The 19845-nt window shown below is 47.4% G+C and overlaps 20 non-coding genes across 20 annotated transcripts; all 20 read right to left on the bottom strand.

The window, feature by feature from the left end:
- Positions 1-427: 427 nt before the first annotated feature.
- On the bottom strand, positions 428-500 carry TRNAV-CAC (transfer RNA valine (anticodon CAC)). The gene has a single exon. It is a non-coding gene; the product is annotated as a tRNA-Val (tRNA).
- Positions 501-920: 420 nt separating this feature from the next.
- On the bottom strand, positions 921-992 carry TRNAP-UGG (transfer RNA proline (anticodon UGG)). Its single transcript has one exon. It is a non-coding gene; the product is annotated as a tRNA-Pro (tRNA).
- A 1315-nt stretch (positions 993-2307) lies between these two features.
- TRNAV-CAC (transfer RNA valine (anticodon CAC)) lies at positions 2308-2380 on the bottom strand. The gene has a single exon. It is a non-coding gene; the product is annotated as a tRNA-Val (tRNA).
- Positions 2381-2800: 420 nt separating this feature from the next.
- Positions 2801-2872, bottom strand: TRNAP-UGG (transfer RNA proline (anticodon UGG)). Its single transcript has one exon. It is a non-coding gene; the product is annotated as a tRNA-Pro (tRNA).
- Positions 2873-4187: 1315 nt separating this feature from the next.
- Positions 4188-4260, bottom strand: TRNAV-CAC (transfer RNA valine (anticodon CAC)). Its single transcript has one exon. It is a non-coding gene; the product is annotated as a tRNA-Val (tRNA).
- Positions 4261-4680: 420 nt separating this feature from the next.
- Positions 4681-4752, bottom strand: TRNAP-UGG (transfer RNA proline (anticodon UGG)). The gene has a single exon. It is a non-coding gene; the product is annotated as a tRNA-Pro (tRNA).
- A 1799-nt stretch (positions 4753-6551) lies between these two features.
- Positions 6552-6623, bottom strand: TRNAP-UGG (transfer RNA proline (anticodon UGG)). The gene has a single exon. It is a non-coding gene; the product is annotated as a tRNA-Pro (tRNA).
- Positions 6624-7938: 1315 nt separating this feature from the next.
- TRNAV-CAC (transfer RNA valine (anticodon CAC)) lies at positions 7939-8011 on the bottom strand. Its single transcript has one exon. It is a non-coding gene; the product is annotated as a tRNA-Val (tRNA).
- Positions 8012-8431: 420 nt separating this feature from the next.
- Positions 8432-8503, bottom strand: TRNAP-UGG (transfer RNA proline (anticodon UGG)). Its single transcript has one exon. It is a non-coding gene; the product is annotated as a tRNA-Pro (tRNA).
- A 1808-nt stretch (positions 8504-10311) lies between these two features.
- TRNAP-UGG (transfer RNA proline (anticodon UGG)) lies at positions 10312-10383 on the bottom strand. The gene has a single exon. It is a non-coding gene; the product is annotated as a tRNA-Pro (tRNA).
- A 1325-nt stretch (positions 10384-11708) lies between these two features.
- On the bottom strand, positions 11709-11781 carry TRNAV-CAC (transfer RNA valine (anticodon CAC)). The gene has a single exon. It is a non-coding gene; the product is annotated as a tRNA-Val (tRNA).
- Positions 11782-12201: 420 nt separating this feature from the next.
- TRNAP-UGG (transfer RNA proline (anticodon UGG)) lies at positions 12202-12273 on the bottom strand. Its single transcript has one exon. It is a non-coding gene; the product is annotated as a tRNA-Pro (tRNA).
- A 1315-nt stretch (positions 12274-13588) lies between these two features.
- TRNAV-CAC (transfer RNA valine (anticodon CAC)) lies at positions 13589-13661 on the bottom strand. The gene has a single exon. It is a non-coding gene; the product is annotated as a tRNA-Val (tRNA).
- Positions 13662-14081: 420 nt separating this feature from the next.
- Positions 14082-14153, bottom strand: TRNAP-UGG (transfer RNA proline (anticodon UGG)). The gene has a single exon. It is a non-coding gene; the product is annotated as a tRNA-Pro (tRNA).
- A 1315-nt stretch (positions 14154-15468) lies between these two features.
- Positions 15469-15541, bottom strand: TRNAV-CAC (transfer RNA valine (anticodon CAC)). The gene has a single exon. It is a non-coding gene; the product is annotated as a tRNA-Val (tRNA).
- A 420-nt stretch (positions 15542-15961) lies between these two features.
- TRNAP-UGG (transfer RNA proline (anticodon UGG)) lies at positions 15962-16033 on the bottom strand. Its single transcript has one exon. It is a non-coding gene; the product is annotated as a tRNA-Pro (tRNA).
- Positions 16034-17348: 1315 nt separating this feature from the next.
- TRNAV-CAC (transfer RNA valine (anticodon CAC)) lies at positions 17349-17421 on the bottom strand. The gene has a single exon. It is a non-coding gene; the product is annotated as a tRNA-Val (tRNA).
- A 420-nt stretch (positions 17422-17841) lies between these two features.
- Positions 17842-17913, bottom strand: TRNAP-UGG (transfer RNA proline (anticodon UGG)). Its single transcript has one exon. It is a non-coding gene; the product is annotated as a tRNA-Pro (tRNA).
- A 1315-nt stretch (positions 17914-19228) lies between these two features.
- On the bottom strand, positions 19229-19301 carry TRNAV-CAC (transfer RNA valine (anticodon CAC)). The gene has a single exon. It is a non-coding gene; the product is annotated as a tRNA-Val (tRNA).
- Positions 19302-19721: 420 nt separating this feature from the next.
- Positions 19722-19793, bottom strand: TRNAP-UGG (transfer RNA proline (anticodon UGG)). Its single transcript has one exon. It is a non-coding gene; the product is annotated as a tRNA-Pro (tRNA).
- Positions 19794-19845: the final 52 nt, after the last annotated feature.

The following is a 19845-nucleotide window of genomic DNA, read 5'->3' as shown; positions in this document are numbered from 1 at the left end:
GAAAGCCAGGGAATCACTGTACCGGCAAGTGCATTTCTTACAACTGGTAATCCCTCAGAACACAGAAATGAAGAAGCTGTATATGAAAATGTATTATTTCTTTGGTACACTAACCTATGTAACTAATATGGACCATTTCAGAGGACGGAGCGGACCCAACTGTGATCCCAGAGACCCAAATACCCAGCAGTAGGGAAAATAAATCCTCTCTGTGCTCTGCAACATTACATACACAAAATGCAAGCGCGTGCATTTTTTTATTGGCCCCATATACAGAATACATGTGAGGATGCTTGCCTTCCCAGTGTATTTCTCAAGCTCTTGAGAGCATATGCTATTTCCATGGGAACGCAAATAAGTTCATACTTTACATTTGTGTGTGACAAAAGGGGAAAAAAACTATTTTGTGTAAAATGCCAGCAGAGAGTGTTTCTGCCCGGTCTCGAACCGGGGACCTTTCGCGTGTGAGGCGAACGTGATAACCACTACACTACAGAAACAGCTGCTTGCTCACCTTTGTAGGGACTGGGAGAACAGGTGCAAAGGGCAGTGCAAGTGGACCTGCTTAAAGACTAATCAAATGCCTTGCGCCTGAAGCTCACACAATCCAGCCTAAAACATACGTCCTATCAAGCATGCGCACATATACAAGTATGCCAGCTGAGGGCCTATGCAGCGTACAGAGGGAAGGACATATTTCCACTTTGAGATCGGACGGCCAAAACTCACAAGCAAATCAAGGAATGTTACTGAGAGCTAACAGAGAACACAAAGTGCTTGTCGCAAGGACATGGCACGCAAAGAGGTTCAGGAAGTGAATTGTTCATCGACTACTGCTTACCGAGAAAACCAGAGAGTCTGTCCAATGAAAATAACATTGAAAAAACAAAAAAAAGGAGCTCAAGTTAACCACCTTGATTGGGCTCGTCCGGGATTTGAACCCGGGACCTCTCGCACCCAAAGCGAGAATCATACCCCTAGACCAACGAGCCACGGTCCTTTGAGCATTTGACGGAATTGTCCTCAGCGTTTGCACCCCCCTTAGGATTCGAGGCCAAGAATGCCTATTCCTGAAGTTTGTTCCTGCCGCTGAAAGCCTTGTCGGTGTATGAGCCAAATGAATGCCCCAGTCGGCACGCTCTGACTGTCTTCACAGGTCTCCTCCTCATCCCGAAGGTTGGTGGCCCATTGACATCAGGGTGGAAGGTGCTTGCGATACACTGTTCCTTCCTTCCTTCCTTCCTTCCTTTATTCCTCTTATGCTGTTTATGTAATAAGAGGGGACGATACACAGAAGAGAGAAAGTGGCCCAACACACTAGACTAGCAGTCTTCTGATCAATCTGCAGCTGGCAAGGTGGGGGAGAGCCTTTATTTTGCACCTGCTGGGATCTGCATTGGCAGAAGCTCTGAGGGCTGGGCCTTTCCTTTTGCCTGTAAAAACAAAAAGCAGCCCTCCTCCCTCCAGCCCTGAGAGCATGGGCGTGACACTGGAAAAAGCAGCATCTCCCCTTTGGTAAAGATGACCATTGCACAGCTGCTCACTCAGAGCTCGATTGTGCTCGATCAGGCGAGATATATTTAGGTCACCAGCAAAGTCTGTTCTCTTTTCTTGCGTAGGGTGAGCATTCACAGAGCCCAGCTTCGTTGACAAGAGTGCAAAAGGTGTATACTAAAAGCTTTCTGCTTTACTTGAGCGCCATGGCCGTTATTATATTTTGGCTGCTCCAAGCAATCTCTGTCCAGCCGATGCAAATTTCCAGCTCAAATTTTCCCAGCACTCAAAAAGTCCCTCCTCCCGCCAGCTCTGCTTTCAGGAAGTTCAGCAGAAGCAGTCCAACTTCTGTTCCCACTTCAGAGGAAAAGCTTTCTCGGGCCAGAGAAAGCCAGGGAATCACTGTACCGGCAAGTGCATTTCTTACAACTGGTAATCCCTCAGAACACAGAAATGAAGAAGCTGTATATGAAAATGTATTATTTCTTTGGTACACTAACCTATGTAACTAATATGGACCATTTCAGAGGACGGAGCGGACCCAACTGTGATCCCAGAGACCCAAATACCCAGCAGTAGGGAAAATAAATCCTCTCTGTGCTCTGCAACATTACATACACAAAATGCAAGCGCGTGCATTTTTTTATTGGCCCCATATACAGAATACATGTGAGGATGCTTGCCTTCCCAGTGTATTTCTCAAGCTCTTGAGAGCATATGCTATTTCCATGGGAACGCAAATAAGTTCATACTTTACATTTGTGTGTGACAAAAGGGGAAAAAAACTATTTTGTGTAAAATGCCAGCAGAGAGTGTTTCTGCCCGGTCTCGAACCGGGGACCTTTCGCGTGTGAGGCGAACGTGATAACCACTACACTACAGAAACAGCTGCTTGCTCACCTTTGTAGGGACTGGGAGAACAGGTGCAAAGGGCAGTGCAAGTGGACCTGCTTAAAGACTAATCAAATGCCTTGCGCCTGAAGCTCACACAATCCAGCCTAAAACATACGTCCTATCAAGCATGCGCACATATACAAGTATGCCAGCTGAGGGCCTATGCAGCGTACAGAGGGAAGGACATATTTCCACTTTGAGATCGGACGGCCAAAACTCACAAGCAAATCAAGGAATGTTACTGAGAGCTAACAGAGAACACAAAGTGCTTGTCGCAAGGACATGGCACGCAAAGAGGTTCAGGAAGTGAATTGTTCATCGACTACTGCTTACCGAGAAAACCAGAGAGTCTGTCCAATGAAAATAACATTGAAAAAACAAAAAAAAGGAGCTCAAGTTAACCACCTTGATTGGGCTCGTCCGGGATTTGAACCCGGGACCTCTCGCACCCAAAGCGAGAATCATACCCCTAGACCAACGAGCCACGGTCCTTTGAGCATTTGACGGAATTGTCCTCAGCGTTTGCACCCCCCTTAGGATTCGAGGCCAAGAATGCCTATTCCTGAAGTTTGTTCCTGCCGCTGAAAGCCTTGTCGGTGTATGAGCCAAATGAATGCCCCAGTCGGCACGCTCTGACTGTCTTCACAGGTCTCCTCCTCATCCCGAAGGTTGGTGGCCCATTGACATCAGGGTGGAAGGTGCTTGCGATACACTGTTCCTTCCTTCCTTCCTTCCTTCCTTTATTCCTCTTATGCTGTTTATGTAATAAGAGGGGACGATACACAGAAGAGAGAAAGTGGCCCAACACACTAGACTAGCAGTCTTCTGATCAATCTGCAGCTGGCAAGGTGGGGGAGAGCCTTTATTTTGCACCTGCTGGGATCTGCATTGGCAGAAGCTCTGAGGGCTGGGCCTTTCCTTTTGCCTGTAAAAACAAAAAGCAGCCCTCCTCCCTCCAGCCCTGAGAGCATGGGCGTGACACTGGAAAAAGCAGCATCTCCCCTTTGGTAAAGATGACCATTGCACAGCTGCTCACTCAGAGCTCGATCGTGCTCGATCAGGCGAGATATATTTAGGTCACCAGCAAAGTCTGTTCTCTTTTCTTGCGTAGGGTGAGCATTCACAGAGCCCAGCTTCGTTGACAAGAGTGCAAAAGGTGTATACTAAAAGCTTTCTGCTTTACTTGAGCGCCATGGCCGTTATTATATTTTGGCTGCTCCAAGCAATCTCTGTCCAGCCGATGCAAATTTCCAGCTCAAATTTTCCCAGCACTCAAAAAGTCCCTCCTCCCGCCAGCTCTGCTTTCAGGAAGTTCAGCAGAAGCAGTCCAACTTCTGTTCCCACTTCAGAGGAAAAGCTTTCTCGGGCCAGAGAAAGCCAGGGAATCACTGTACCGGCAAGTGCATTTCTTACAACTGGTAATCCCTCAGAACACAGAAATGAAGAAGCTGTATATGAAAATGTATTATTTCTTTGGTACACTAACCTATGTAACTAATATGGACCATTTCAGAGGACGGAGCGGACCCAACTGTGATCCCAGAGACCCAAATACCCAGCAGTAGGGAAAATAAATCCTCTCTGTGCTCTGCAACATTACATACACAAAATGCAAGCGCGTGCATTTTTTTATTGGCCCCATATACAGAATACATGTGAGGATGCTTGCCTTCCCAGTGTATTTCTCAAGCTCTTGAGAGCATATGCTATTTCCATGGGAACGCAAATAAGTTCATACTTTACATTTGTGTGTGACAAAAGGGGAAAAAAACTATTTTGTGTAAAATGCCAGCAGAGAGTGTTTCTGCCCGGTCTCGAACCGGGGACCTTTCGCGTGTGAGGCGAACGTGATAACCACTACACTACAGAAACAGCTGCTTGCTCACCTTTGTAGGGACTGGGAGAACAGGTGCAAAGGGCAGTGCAAGTGGACCTGCTTAAAGACTAATCAAATGCCTTGCGCCTGAAGCTCACACAATCCAGCCTAAAACATACGTCCTATCAAGCATGCGCACATATACAAGTATGCCAGCTGAGGGCCTATGCAGCGTACAGAGGGAAGGACATATTTCCACTTTGAGATCGGACGGCCAAAACTCACAAGCAAATCAAGGAATGTTACTGAGAGCTAACAGAGAACACAAAGTGCTTGTCGCAAGGACATGGCACGCAAAGAGGTTCAGGAAGTGAATTGTTCATCGACTACTGCTTACCGAGAAAACCAGAGAGTCTGTCCAATGAAAATAACATTGAAAAAACAAAAAAAAGGAGCTCAAGTTAACCACCTTGATTGGGCTCGTCCGGGATTTGAACCCGGGACCTCTCGCACCCAAAGCGAGAATCATACCCCTAGACCAACGAGCCACGGTCCTTTGAGCATTTGACGGAATTGTCCTCAGCGTTTGCACCCCCCTTAGGATTCGAGGCCAAGAATGCCTATTCCTGAAGTTTGTTCCTGCCGCTGAAAGCCTTGTCGGTGTATGAGCCAAATGAATGCCCCAGTCGGCACGCTCTGACTGTCTTCACAGGTCTCCTCCTCATCCCGAAGGTTGGTGGCCCATTGACATCAGGGTGGAAGGTGCTTGCGATACACTGTTCCTTCCTTCCTTCCTTCCTTCCTTTATTCCTCTTATGCTGTTTATGTAATAAGAGGGGACGATACACAGAAGAGAGAAAGTGGCCCAACACACTAGACTAGCAGTCTTCTGATCAATCTGCAGCTGGCAAGGTGGGGGAGAGCCTTTATTTTGCACCTGCTGGGATCTGCATTGGCAGAAGCTCTGAGGGCTGGGCCTTTCCTTTTGCCTGTAAAAACAAAAAGCAGCCCTCCTCCCTCCAGCCCTGAGAGCATGGGCGTGACACTGGAAAAAGCAGCATCTCCCCTTTGGTAAAGATGACCATTGCACAGCTGCTCACTCAGAGCTCGATTGTGCTCGATCAGGCGAGATATATTTAGGTCACCAGCAAAGTCTGTTCTCTTTTCTTGCGTAGGGTGAGCATTCACAGAGCCCAGCTTCGTTGACAAGAGTGCAAAAGGTGTATACTAAAAGCTTTCTGCTTTACTTGAGCGCCATGGCCGTTATTATATTTTGGCTGCTCCAAGCAATCTCTGTCCAGCCGATGCAAATTTCCAGCTCAAATTTTCCCAGCACTCAAAAAGTCCCTCCTCCCGCCAGCTCTGCTTTCAGGAAGTTCAGCAGAAGCAGTCCAACTTCTGTTCCCACTTCAGAGGAAAAGCTTTCTCGGGCCAGAGAAAGCCAGGGAATCACTGTACCGGCAAGTGCATTTCTTACAACTGGTAATCCCTCAGAACACAGAAATGAAGAAGCTGTATATGAAAATGTATTATTTCTTTGGTACACTAACCTATGTAACTAATATGGACCATTTCAGAGGACGGAGCGGACCCAACTGTGATCCCAGAGACCCAAATACCCAGCAGTAGGGAAAATAAATCCTCTCTGTGCTCTGCAACATTACATACACAAAATGCAAGCGCGTGCATTTTTTTATTGGCCCCATATACAGAATACATGTGAGGATGCTTGCCTTCCCAGTGTATTTCTCAAGCTCTTGAGAGCATATGCTATTTCCATGGGAACGCAAATAAGTTCATACTTTACATTTGTGTGTGACAAAAGGGGAAAAAAACTATTTTGTGTAAAATGCCAGCAGAGAGTGTTTCTGCCCGGTCTCGAACCGGGGACCTTTCGCGAACGTGATAACCACTACACTACAGAAACAGCTGCTTGCTCACCTTTGTAGGGACTGGGAGAACAGGTGCAAAGGGCAGTGCAAGTGGACCTGCTTAAAGACTAATCAAATGCCTTGCGCCTGAAGCTCACACAATCCAGCCTAAAACATACGTCCTATCAAGCATGCGCACATATACAAGTATGCCAGCTGAGGGCCTATGCAGCGTACAGAGGGAAGGACATATTTCCACTTTGAGATCGGACGGCCAAAACTCACAAGCAAATCAAGGAATGTTACTGAGAGCTAACAGAGAACACAAAGTGCTTGTCGCAAGGACATGGCACGCAAAGAGGTTCAGGAAGTGAATTGTTCATCGACTACTGCTTACCGAGAAAACCAGAGAGTCTGTCCAATGAAAATAACATTGAAAAAACAAAAAAAAGGAGCTCAAGTTAACCACCTTGATTGGGCTCGTCCGGGATTTGAACCCGGGACCTCTCGCACCCAAAGCGAGAATCATACCCCTAGACCAACGAGCCACGGTCCTTTGAGCATTTGACGGAATTGTCCTCAGCGTTTGCACCCCCCTTAGGATTCGAGGCCAAGAATGCCTATTCCTGAAGTTTGTTCCTGCCGCTGAAAGCCTTGTCGGTGTATGAGCCAAATGAATGCCCCAGTCGGCACGCTCTGACTGTCTTCACAGGTCTCCTCCTCATCCCGAAGGTTGGTGGCCCATTGACATCAGGGTGGAAGGTGCTTGCGATACACTGTTCCTTCCTTCCTTCCTTCCTTCCTTTATTCCTCTTATGCTGTTTATGTAATAAGAGGGGACGATACACAGAAGAGAGAAAGTGGCCCAACACACTAGACTAGCAGTCTTCTGATCAATCTGCAGCTGGCAAGGTGGGGGAGAGCCTTTATTTTGCACCTGCTGGGATCTGCATTGGCAGAAGCTCTGAGGGCTGGGCCTTTCCTTTTGCCTGTAAAAACAAAAAGCAGCCCTCCTCCCTCCAGCCCTGAGAGCATGGGCGTGACACTGGAAAAAGCAGCATCTCCCCTTTGGTAAAGATGACCATTGCACAGCTGCTCACTCAGAGCTCGATCGTGCTCGATCAGGCGAGATATATTTAGGTCACCAGCAAAGTCTGTTCTCTTTTCTTGCGTAGGGTGAGCATTCACAGAGCCCAGCTTCGTTGACAAGAGTGCAAAAGGTGTATACTAAAAGCTTTCTGCTTTACTTGAGCGCCATGGCCGTTATTATATTTTGGCTGCTCCAAGCAATCTCTGTCCAGCCGATGCAAATTTCCAGCTCAAATTTTCCCAGCACTCAAAAAGTCCCTCCTCCCGCCAGCTCTGCTTTCAGGAAGTTCAGCAGAAGCAGTCCAACTTCTGTTCCCACTTCAGAGGAAAAGCTTTCTCGGGCCAGAGAAAGCCAGGGAATCACTGTACCGGCAAGTGCATTTCTTACAACTGGTAATCCCTCAGAACACAGAAATGAAGAAGCTGTATATGAAAATGTATTATTTCTTTGGTACACTAACCTATGTAACTAATATGGACCATTTCAGAGGACGGAGCGGACCCAACTGTGATCCCAGAGACCCAAATACCCAGCAGTAGGGAAAATAAATCCTCTCTGTGCTCTGCAACATTACATACACAAAATGCAAGCGCGTGCATTTTTTTATTGGCCCCATATACAGAATACATGTGAGGATGCTTGCCTTCCCAGTGTATTTCTCAAGCTCTTGAGAGCATATGCTATTTCCATGGGAACGCAAATAAGTTCATACTTTACATTTGTGTGTGACAAAAGGGGAAAAAAACTATTTTGTGTAAAATGCCAGCAGAGAGTGTTTCTGCCCGGTCTCGAACCGGGGACCTTTCGCGTGTGAGGCGAACGTGATAACCACTACACTACAGAAACAGCTGCTTGCTCACCTTTGTAGGGACTGGGAGAACAGGTGCAAAGGGCAGTGCAAGTGGACCTGCTTAAAGACTAATCAAATGCCTTGCGCCTGAAGCTCACACAATCCAGCCTAAAACATACGTCCTATCAAGCATGCGCACATATACAAGTATGCCAGCTGAGGGCCTATGCAGCGTACAGAGGGAAGGACATATTTCCACTTTGAGATCGGACGGCCAAAACTCACAAGCAAATCAAGGAATGTTACTGAGAGCTAACAGAGAACACAAAGTGCTTGTCGCAAGGACATGGCACGCAAAGAGGTTCAGGAAGTGAATTGTTCATCGACTACTGCTTACCGAGAAAACCAGAGAGTCTGTCCAATGAAAATAACATTGAAAAAACAAAAAAAAGGAGCTCAAGTTAACCACCTTGATTGGGCTCGTCCGGGATTTGAACCCGGGACCTCTCGCACCCAAAGCGAGAATCATACCCCTAGACCAACGAGCCACGGTCCTTTGAGCATTTGACGGAATTGTCCTCAGCGTTTGCACCCCCCTTAGGATTCGAGGCCAAGAATGCCTATTCCTGAAGTTTGTTCCTGCCGCTGAAAGCCTTGTCGGTGTATGAGCCAAATGAATGCCCCAGTCGGCACGCTCTGACTGTCTTCACAGGTCTCCTCCTCATCCCGAAGGTTGGTGGCCCATTGACATCAGGGTGGAAGGTGCTTGCGATACACTGTTCCTTCCTTCCTTCCTTCCTTCCTTTATTCCTCTTATGCTGTTTATGTAATAAGAGGGGACGATACACAGAAGAGAGAAAGTGGCCCAACACACTAGACTAGCAGTCTTCTGATCAATCTGCAGCTGGCAAGGTGGGGGAGAGCCTTTATTTTGCACCTGCTGGGATCTGCATTGGCAGAAGCTCTGAGGGCTGGGCCTTTCCTTTTGCCTGTAAAAACAAAAAGCAGCCCTCCTCCCTCCAGCCCTGAGAGCATGGGCGTGACACTGGAAAAAGCAGCATCTCCCCTTTGGTAAAGATGACCATTGCACAGCTGCTCACTCAGAGCTCGATCGTGCTCGATCAGGCGAGATATATTTAGGTCACCAGCAAAGTCTGTTCTCTTTTCTTGCGTAGGGTGAGCATTCACAGAGCCCAGCTTCGTTGACAAGAGTGCAAAAGGTGTATACTAAAAGCTTTCTGCTTTACTTGAGCGCCATGGCCGTTATTATATTTTGGCTGCTCCAAGCAATCTCTGTCCAGCCGATGCAAATTTCCAGCTCAAATTTTCCCAGCACTCAAAAAGTCCCTCCTCCCGCCAGCTCTGCTTTCAGGAAGTTCAGCAGAAGCAGTCCAACTTCTGTTCCCACTTCAGAGGAAAAGCTTTCTCGGGCCAGAGAAAGCCAGGGAATCACTGTACCGGCAAGTGCATTTCTTACAACTGGTAATCCCTCAGAACACAGAAATGAAGAAGCTGTATATGAAAATGTATTATTTCTTTGGTACACTAACCTATGTAACTAATATGGACCATTTCAGAGGACGGAGCGGACCCAACTGTGATCCCAGAGACCCAAATACCCAGCAGTAGGGAAAATAAATCCTCTCTGTGCTCTGCAACATTACATACACAAAATGCAAGCGCGTGCATTTTTTTATTGGCCCCATATACAGAATACATGTGAGGATGCTTGCCTTCCCAGTGTATTTCTCAAGCTCTTGAGAGCATATGCTATTTCCATGGGAACGCAAATAAGTTCATACTTTACATTTGTGTGTGACAAAAGGGGAAAAAAACTATTTTGTGTAAAATGCCAGCAGAGAGTGTTTCTGCCCGGTCTCGAACCGGGGACCTTTCGCGTGTGAGGGGAACGTGATAACCACTACACTACAGAAACAGCTGCTTGCTCACCTTTGTAGGGACTGGGAGAACAGGTGCAAAGGGCAGTGCAAGTGGACCTGCTTAAAGACTAATCAAATGCCTTGCGCCTGAAGCTCACACAATCCAGCCTAAAACATACGTCCTATCAAGCATGCGCACATATACAAGTATGCCAGCTGAGGGCCTATGCAGCGTACAGAGGGAAGGACATATTTCCACTTTGAGATCGGACGGCCAAAACTCACAAGCAAATCAAGGAATGTTACTGAGAGCTAACAGAGAACACAAAGTGCTTGTCGCAAGGACATGGCACGCAAAGAGGTTCAGGAAGTGAATTGTTCATCGACTACTGCTTACCGAGAAAACCAGAGAGTCTGTCCAATGAAAATAACATTGAAAAAACAAAAAAAAGGAGCTCAAGTTAACCACCTTGATTGGGCTCGTCCGGGATTTGAACCCGGGACCTCTCGCACCCAAAGCGAGAATCATACCCCTAGACCAACGAGCCACGGTCCTTTGAGCATTTGACGGAATTGTCCTCAGCGTTTGCACCCCCCTTAGGATTCGAGGCCAAGAATGCCTATTCCTGAAGTTTGTTCCTGCCGCTGAAAGCCTTGTCGGTGTATGAGCCAAATGAATGCCCCAGTCGGCACGCTCTGACTGTCTTCACAGGTCTCCTCCTCATCCCGAAGGTTGGTGGCCCATTGACATCAGGGTGGAAGGTGCTTGCGATACACTGTTCCTTCCTTCCTTCCTTCCTTCCTTTATTCCTCTTATGCTGTTTATGTAATAAGAGGGGACGATACACAGAAGAGAGAAAGTGGCCCAACACACTAGACTAGCAGTCTTCTGATCAATCTGCAGCTGGCAAGGTGGGGGAGAGCCTTTATTTTGCACCTGCTGGGATCTGCATTGGCAGAAGCTCTGAGGGCTGGGCCTTTCCTTTTGCCTGTAAAAACAAAAAGCAGCCCTCCTCCCTCCAGCCCTGAGAGCATGGGCGTGACACTGGAAAAAGCAGCATCTCCCCTTTGGTAAAGATGACCATTGCACAGCTGCTCACTCAGAGCTCGATCGTGCTCGATCAGGCTCGATCAGGCGAGATATATTTAGGTCACCAGCAAAGTCTGTTCTCTTTTCTTGCGTAGGGTGAGCATTCACAGAGCCCAGCTTCGTTGACAAGAGTGCAAAAGGTGTATACTAAAAGCTTTCTGCTTTACTTGAGCGCCATGGCCGTTATTATATTTTGGCTGCTCCAAGCAATCTCTGTCCAGCCGATGCAAATTTCCAGCTCAAATTTTCCCAGCACTCAAAAAGTCCCTCCTCCCGCCAGCTCTGCTTTCAGGAAGTTCAGCAGAAGCAGTCCAACTTCTGTTCCCACTTCAGAGGAAAAGCTTTCTCGGGCCAGAGAAAGCCAGGGAATCACTGTACCGGCAAGTGCATTTCTTACAACTGGTAATCCCTCAGAACACAGAAATGAAGAAGCTGTATATGAAAATGTATTATTTCTTTGGTACACTAACCTATGTAACTAATATGGACCATTTCAGAGGACGGAGCGGACCCAACTGTGATCCCAGAGACCCAAATACCCAGCAGTAGGGAAAATAAATCCTCTCTGTGCTCTGCAACATTACATACACAAAATGCAAGCGCGTGCATTTTTTTATTGGCCCCATATACAGAATACATGTGAGGATGCTTGCCTTCCCAGTGTATTTCTCAAGCTCTTGAGAGCATATGCTATTTCCATGGGAACGCAAATAAGTTCATACTTTACATTTGTGTGTGACAAAAGGGGAAAAAAACTATTTTGTGTAAAATGCCAGCAGAGAGTGTTTCTGCCCGGTCTCGAACCGGGGACCTTTCGCGTGTGAGGCGAACGTGATAACCACTACACTACAGAAACAGCTGCTTGCTCACCTTTGTAGGGACTGGGAGAACAGGTGCAAAGGGCAGTGCAAGTGGACCTGCTTAAAGACTAATCAAATGCCTTGCGCCTGAAGCTCACACAATCCAGCCTAAAACATACGTCCTATCAAGCATGCGCACATATACAAGTATGCCAGCTGAGGGCCTATGCAGCGTACAGAGGGAAGGACATATTTCCACTTTGAGATCGGACGGCCAAAACTCACAAGCAAATCAAGGAATGTTACTGAGAGCTAACAGAGAACACAAAGTGCTTGTCGCAAGGACATGGCACGCAAAGAGGTTCAGGAAGTGAATTGTTCATCGACTACTGCTTACCGAGAAAACCAGAGAGTCTGTCCAATGAAAATAACATTGAAAAAACAAAAAAAAGGAGCTCAAGTTAACCACCTTGATTGGGCTCGTCCGGGATTTGAACCCGGGACCTCTCGCACCCAAAGCGAGAATCATACCCCTAGACCAACGAGCCACGGTCCTTTGAGCATTTGACGGAATTGTCCTCAGCGTTTGCACCCCCCTTAGGATTCGAGGCCAAGAATGCCTATTCCTGAAGTTTGTTCCTGCCGCTGAAAGCCTTGTCGGTGTATGAGCCAAATGAATGCCCCAGTCGGCACGCTCTGACTGTCTTCACAGGTCTCCTCCTCATCCCGAAGGTTGGTGGCCCATTGACATCAGGGTGGAAGGTGCTTGCGATACACTGTTCCTTCCTTCCTTCCTTCCTTCCTTTATTCCTCTTATGCTGTTTATGTAATAAGAGGGGACGATACACAGAAGAGAGAAAGTGGCCCAACACACTAGACTAGCAGTCTTCTGATCAATCTGCAGCTGGCAAGGTGGGGGAGAGCCTTTATTTTGCACCTGCTGGGATCTGCATTGGCAGAAGCTCTGAGGGCTGGGCCTTTCCTTTTGCCTGTAAAAACAAAAAGCAGCCCTCCTCCCTCCAGCCCTGAGAGCATGGGCGTGACACTGGAAAAAGCAGCATCTCCCCTTTGGTAAAGATGACCATTGCACAGCTGCTCACTCAGAGCTCGATTGTGCTCGATCAGGCGAGATATATTTAGGTCACCAGCAAAGTCTGTTCTCTTTTCTTGCGTAGGGTGAGCATTCACAGAGCCCAGCTTCGTTGACAAGAGTGCAAAAGGTGTATACTAAAAGCTTTCTGCTTTACTTGAGCGCCATGGCCGTTATTATATTTTGGCTGCTCCAAGCAATCTCTGTCCAGCCGATGCAAATTTCCAGCTCAAATTTTCCCAGCACTCAAAAAGTCCCTCCTCCCGCCAGCTCTGCTTTCAGGAAGTTCAGCAGAAGCAGTCCAACTTCTGTTCCCACTTCAGAGGAAAAGCTTTCTCGGGCCAGAGAAAGCCAGGGAATCACTGTACCGGCAAGTGCATTTCTTACAACTGGTAATCCCTCAGAACACAGAAATGAAGAAGCTGTATATGAAAATGTATTATTTCTTTGGTACACTAACCTATGTAACTAATATGGACCATTTCAGAGGACGGAGCGGACCCAACTGTGATCCCAGAGACCCAAATACCCAGCAGTAGGGAAAATAAATCCTCTCTGTGCTCTGCAACATTACATACACAAAATGCAAGCGCGTGCATTTTTTTATTGGCCCCATATACAGAATACATGTGAGGATGCTTGCCTTCCCAGTGTATTTCTCAAGCTCTTGAGAGCATATGCTATTTCCATGGGAACGCAAATAAGTTCATACTTTACATTTGTGTGTGACAAAAGGGGAAAAAAACTATTTTGTGTAAAATGCCAGCAGAGAGTGTTTCTGCCCGGTCTCGAACCGGGGACCTTTCGCGTGTGAGGCGAACGTGATAACCACTACACTACAGAAACAGCTGCTTGCTCACCTTTGTAGGGACTGGGAGAACAGGTGCAAAGGGCAGTGCAAGTGGACCTGCTTAAAGACTAATCAAATGCCTTGCGCCTGAAGCTCACACAATCCAGCCTAAAACATACGTCCTATCAAGCATGCGCACATATACAAGTATGCCAGCTGAGGGCCTATGCAGCGTACAGAGGGAAGGACATATTTCCACTTTGAGATCGGACGGCCAAAACTCACAAGCAAATCAAGGAATGTTACTGAGAGCTAACAGAGAACACAAAGTGCTTGTCGCAAGGACATGGCACGCAAAGAGGTTCAGGAAGTGAATTGTTCATCGACTACTGCTTACCGAGAAAACCAGAGAGTCTGTCCAATGAAAATAACATTGAAAAAACAAAAAAAAGGAGCTCAAGTTAACCACCTTGATTGGGCTCGTCCGGGATTTGAACCCGGGACCTCTCGCACCCAAAGCGAGAATCATACCCCTAGACCAACGAGCCACGGTCCTTTGAGCATTTGACGGAATTGTCCTCAGCGTTTGCACCCCCCTTAGGATTCGAGGCCAAGAATGCCTATTCCTGAAGTTTGTTCCTGCCGCTGAAAGCCTTGTCGGTGTATGAGCCAAATGAATGCCCCAGTCGGCACGCTCTGACTGTCTTCACAGGTCTCCTCCTCATCCCGAAGGTTGGTGGCCCATTGACATCAGGGTGGAAGGTGCTTGCGATACACTGTTCCTTCCTTCCTTCCTTCCTTCCTTTATTCCTCTTATGCTGTTTATGTAATAAGAGGGGACGATACACAGAAGAGAGAAAGTGGCCCAACACACTAGACTAGCAGTCTTCTGATCAATCTGCAGCTGGCAAGGTGGGGGAGAGCCTTTATTTTGCACCTGCTGGGATCTGCATTGGCAGAAGCTCTGAGGGCTGGGCCTTTCCTTTTGCCTGTAAAAACAAAAAGCAGCCCTCCTCCCTCCAGCCCTGAGAGCATGGGCGTGACACTGGAAAAAGCAGCATCTCCCCTTTGGTAAAGATGACCATTGCACAGCTGCTCACTCAGAGCTCGATCGTGCTCGATCAGGCGAGATATATTTAGGTCACCAGCAAAGTCTGTTCTCTTTTCTTGCGTAGGGTGAGCATTCACAGAGCCCAGCTTCGTTGACAAGAGTGCAAAAGGTGTATACTAAAAGCTTTCTGCTTTACTTGAGCGCCATGGCCGTTATTATATTTTGGCTGCTCCAAGCAATCTCTGTCCAGCCGATGCAAATTTCCAGCTCAAATTTTCCCAGCACTCAAAAAGTCCCTCCTCCCGCCAGCTCTGCTTTCAGGAAGTTCAGCAGAAGCAGTCCAACTTCTGTTCCCACTTCAGAGGAAAAGCTTTCTCGGGCCAGAGAAAGCCAGGGAATCACTGTACCGGCAAGTGCATTTCTTACAACTGGTAATCCCTCAGAACACAGAAATGAAGAAGCTGTATATGAAAATGTATTATTTCTTTGGTACACTAACCTATGTAACTAATATGGACCATTTCAGAGGACGGAGCGGACCCAACTGTGATCCCAGAGACCCAAATACCCAGCAGTAGGGAAAATAAATCCTCTCTGTGCTCTGCAACATTACATACACAAAATGCAAGCGCGTGCATTTTTTTATTGGCCCCATATACAGAATACATGTGAGGATGCTTGCCTTCCCAGTGTATTTCTCAAGCTCTTGAGAGCATATGCTATTTCCATGGGAACGCAAATAAGTTCATACTTTACATTTGTGTGTGACAAAAGGGGAAAAAAACTATTTTGTGTAAAATGCCAGCAGAGAGTGTTTCTGCCCGGTCTCGAACCGGGGACCTTTCGCGTGTGAGGCGAACGTGATAACCACTACACTACAGAAACAGCTGCTTGTTCACCTTTGTAGGGACTGGGAGAACAGGTGCAAAGGGCAGTGCAAGTGGACCTGCTTAAAGACTAATCAAATGCCTTGCGCCTGAAGCTCACACAATCCAGCCTAAAACATACGTCCTATCAAGCATGCGCACATATACAAGTATGCCAGCTGAGGGCCTATGCAGCGTACAGAGGGAAGGACATATTTCCACTTTGAGATCGGACGGCCAAAACTCACAAGCAAATCAAGGAATGTTACTGAGAGCTAACAGAGAACACAAAGTGCTTGTCGCAAGGACATGGCACGCAAAGAGGTTCAGGAAGTGAATTGTTCATCGACTACTGCTTACCGAGAAAACCAGAGAGTCTGTCCAATGAAAATAACATTGAAAAAACAAAAAAAAGGAGCTCAAGTTAACCACCTTGATTGGGCTCGTCCGGGATTTGAACCCGGGACCTCTCGCACCCAAAGCGAGAATCATACCCCTAGACCAACGAGCCACGGTCCTTTGAGCATTTGACGGAATTGTCCTCAGCGTTTGCACCCCCCTTAGGATTCGAGGCCAAGAATGCCTATTCCTGAAGTTTGTTCCTGCCGCTGAAAGCCTTGTCGGTGTATGAGCCAAATGAATGCCCCAGTCGGCACGCTCTGACTGTCTTCACAGGTCTCCTCCTCATCCCGAAGGTTGGTGGCCCATTGACATCAGGGTGGAAGGTGCTTGCGATACACTGTTCCTTCCTTCCTTCCTTCCTTCCTTTATTCCTCTTATGCTGTTTATGTAATAAGAGGGGACGATACACAGAAGAGAGAAAGTGGCCCAACACACTAGACTAGCAGTCTTCTGATCAATCTGCAGCTGGCAAGGTGGGGGAGAGCCTTTATTTTGCACCTGCTGGGATCTGCATTGGCAGAAGCTCTGAGGGCTGGGCCTTTCCTTTTGCCTGTAAAAACAAAAAGCAGCCCTCCTCCCTCCAGCCCTGAGAGCATGGGCGTGACACTGGAAAAAGCAGCATCTCCCCTTTGGTAAAGATGACCATTGCACAGCTGCTCACTCAGAGCTCGATCGTGCTCGATCAGGCGAGATATATTTAGGTCACCAGCAAAGTCTGTTCTCTTTTCTTGCGTAGGGTGAGCATTCACAGAGCCCAGCTTCGTTGACAAGAGTGCAAAAGGTGTATACTAAAAGCTTTCTGCTTTACTTGAGTGCCATGGCCGTTATTATATTTTGGCTGCTCCAAGCAATCTCTGTCCAGCCGATGCAAATTTCCAGCTCAAATTTTCCCAGCACTCAAAAAGTCCCTCCTCCCGCCAGCTCTGCTTTCAGGAAGTTCAGCAGAAGCAGTCCAACTTCTGTTCCCACTTCAGAGGAAAAGCTTTCTCGGGCCAGAGAAAGCCAGGGAATCACTGTACCGGCAAGTGCATTTCTTACAACTGGTAATCCCTCAGAACACAGAAATGAAGAAGCTGTATATGAAAATGTATTATTTCTTTGGTACACTAACCTATGTAACTAATATGGACCATTTCAGAGGACGGAGCGGACCCAACTGTGATCCCAGAGACCCAAATACCCAGCAGTAGGGAAAATAAATCCTCTCTGTGCTCTGCAACATTACATACACAAAATGCAAGCGCGTGCATTTTTTTATTGGCCCCATATACAGAATACATGTGAGGATGCTTGCCTTCCCAGTGTATTTCTCAAGCTCTTGAGAGCATATGCTATTTCCATGGGAACGCAAATAAGTTCATACTTTACATTTGTGTGTGACAAAAGGGGAAAAAAACTATTTTGTGTAAAATGCCAGCAGAGAGTGTTTCTGCCCGGTCTCGAACCGGGGACCTTTCGCGTGTGAGGCGAACGTGATAACCACTACACTACAGAAACAGCTGCTTGCTCACCTTTGTAGGGACTGGGAGAACAGGTGCAAAGGGCAGTGCAAGTGGACCTGCTTAAAGACTAATCAAATGCCTTGCGCCTGAAGCTCACACAATCCAGCCTAAAACATACGTCCTATCAAGCATGCGCACATATACAAGTATGCCAGCTGAGGGCCTATGCAGCGTACAGAGGGAAGGACATATTTCCACTTTGAGATCGGACGGCCAAAACTCACAAGCAAATCAAGGAATGTTACTGAGAGCTAACAGAGAACACAAAGTGCTTGTCGCAAGGACATGGCACGCAAAGAGGTTCAGGAAGTGAATTGTTCATCGACTACTGCTTACCGAGAAAACCAGAGAGTCTGTCCAATGAAAATAACATTGAAAAAACAAAAAAAAGGAGCTCAAGTTAACCACCTTGATTGGGCTCGTCCGGGATTTGAACCCGGGACCTCTCGCACCCAAAGCGAGAATCATACCCCTAGACCAACGAGCCACGGTCCTTTGAGCATTTGACGGAATTGTCCTCAGCGTTTGCACCCCCCTTAGGATTCGAGGCCAAGAATGCCTATTCCTGAAGTTTGTTCCTGCCGCTGAAAGCCTTGTCGGTGTATGAGCCAAATGAATGCCCCAGTCGGCACGCTCTGACTGTCTTCACAGGTCTCCTCCTCATCCCGAAGGTTGGTGGCCCATTGACATCAGGGTGGAAGGTGCTTGCGATACACTGTTCCTTCCTTCCTTCCTTCCTTCCTTTATTCCTCTTATGCTGTTTATGTAATAAGAGGGGACGATACACAGAAGAGAGAAAGTGGCCCAACACACTAGACTAGCAGTCTTCTGATCAATCTGCAGCTGGCAAGGTGGGGGAGAGCCTTTATTTTGCACCTGCTGGGATCTGCATTGGCAGAAGCTCTGAGGGCTGGGCCTTTCCTTTTGCCTGTAAAAACAAAAAGCAGCCCTCCTCCCTCCAGCCCTGAGAGCATGGGCGTGACACTGGAAAAAGCAGCATCTCCCCTTTGGTAAAGATGACCATTGCACAGCTGCTCACTCAGAGCTCGATTGTGCTCGATCAGGCGAGATATATTTAGGTCACCAGCAAAGTCTGTTCTCTTTTCTTGCGTAGGGTGAGCATTCACAGAGCCCAGCTTCGTTGACAAGAGTGCAAAAGGTGTATACTAAAAGCTTTCTGCTTTACTTGAGCGCCATGGCCGTTATTATATTTTGGCTGCTCCAAGCAATCTCTGTCCAGCCGATGCAAATTTCCAGCTCAAATTTTCCCAGCACTCAAAAAGTCCCTCCTCCCGCCAGCTCTGCTTTCAGGAAGTTCAGCAGAAGCAGTCCAACTTCTGTTCCCACTTCAGAGGAAAAGCTTTCTCGGGCCAGAGAAAGCCAGGGAATCACTGTACCGGCAAGTGCATTTCTTACAACTGGTAATCCCTCAGAACACAGAAATGAAGAAGCTGTATATGAAAATGTATTATTTCTTTGGTACACTAACCTATGTAACTAATATGGACCATTTCAGAGGACGGAGCGGACCCAACTGTGATCCCAGAGACCCAAATACCCAGCAGTAGGGAAAATAAATCCTCTCTGTGCTCTGCAACATTACATACACAAAATGCAAGCGCGTGCATTTTTTTATTGGCCCCATATACAGAATACATGTGAGGATGCTTGCCTTCCCAGTGTATTTCTCAAGCTCTTGAGAGCATATGCTATTTCCATGGGAACGCAAATAAGTTCATACTTTACATTTGTGTGTGACAAAAGGGGAAAAAAACTATTTTGTGTAAAATGCCAGCAGAGAGTGTTTCTGCCCGGTCTCGAACCGGGGACCTTTCGCGTGTGAGGCGAACGTGATAACCACTACACTACAGAAACAGCTGCTTGCTCACCTTTGTAGGGACTGGGAGAACAGGTGCAAAGGGCAGTGCAAGTGGACCTGCTTAAAGACTAATCAAATGCCTTGCGCCTGAAGCTCACACAATCCAGCCTAAAACATACGTCCTATCAAGCATGCGCACATATACAAGTATGCCAGCTGAGGGCCTATGCAGCGTACAGAGGGAAGGACATATTTCCACTTTGAGATCGGACGGCCAAAACTCACAAGCAAATCAAGGAATGTTACTGAGAGCTAACAGAGAACACAAAGTGCTTGTCGCAAGGACATGGCACGCAAAGAGGTTCAGGAAGTGAATTGTTCATCGACTACTGCTTACCGAGAAAACCAGAGAGTCTGTCCAATGAAAATAACATTGAAAAAACAAAAAAAAGGAGCTCAAGTTAACCACCTTGATTGGGCTCGTCCGGGATTTGAACCCGGGACCTCTCGCACCCAAAGCGAGAATCATACCCCTAGACCAACGAGCCACGGTCCTTTGAGCATTTGACGGAATTGTCCTCAGCGTTTGCACCCCCCTTA

This window comes from Ambystoma mexicanum, chromosome 2q (genome assembly GCF_040938575.1).
Source record: "Ambystoma mexicanum isolate Mex_15411 chromosome 2q, UKY_AmexF1_1, whole genome shotgun sequence".
NCBI classification, from domain to species: domain Eukaryota; kingdom Metazoa; phylum Chordata; class Amphibia; order Caudata; family Ambystomatidae; genus Ambystoma; species Ambystoma mexicanum.
The sequence above is the reverse complement of the archived record's forward strand: the minus strand, read 5'-3'. Positions and strand labels throughout refer to the sequence as shown.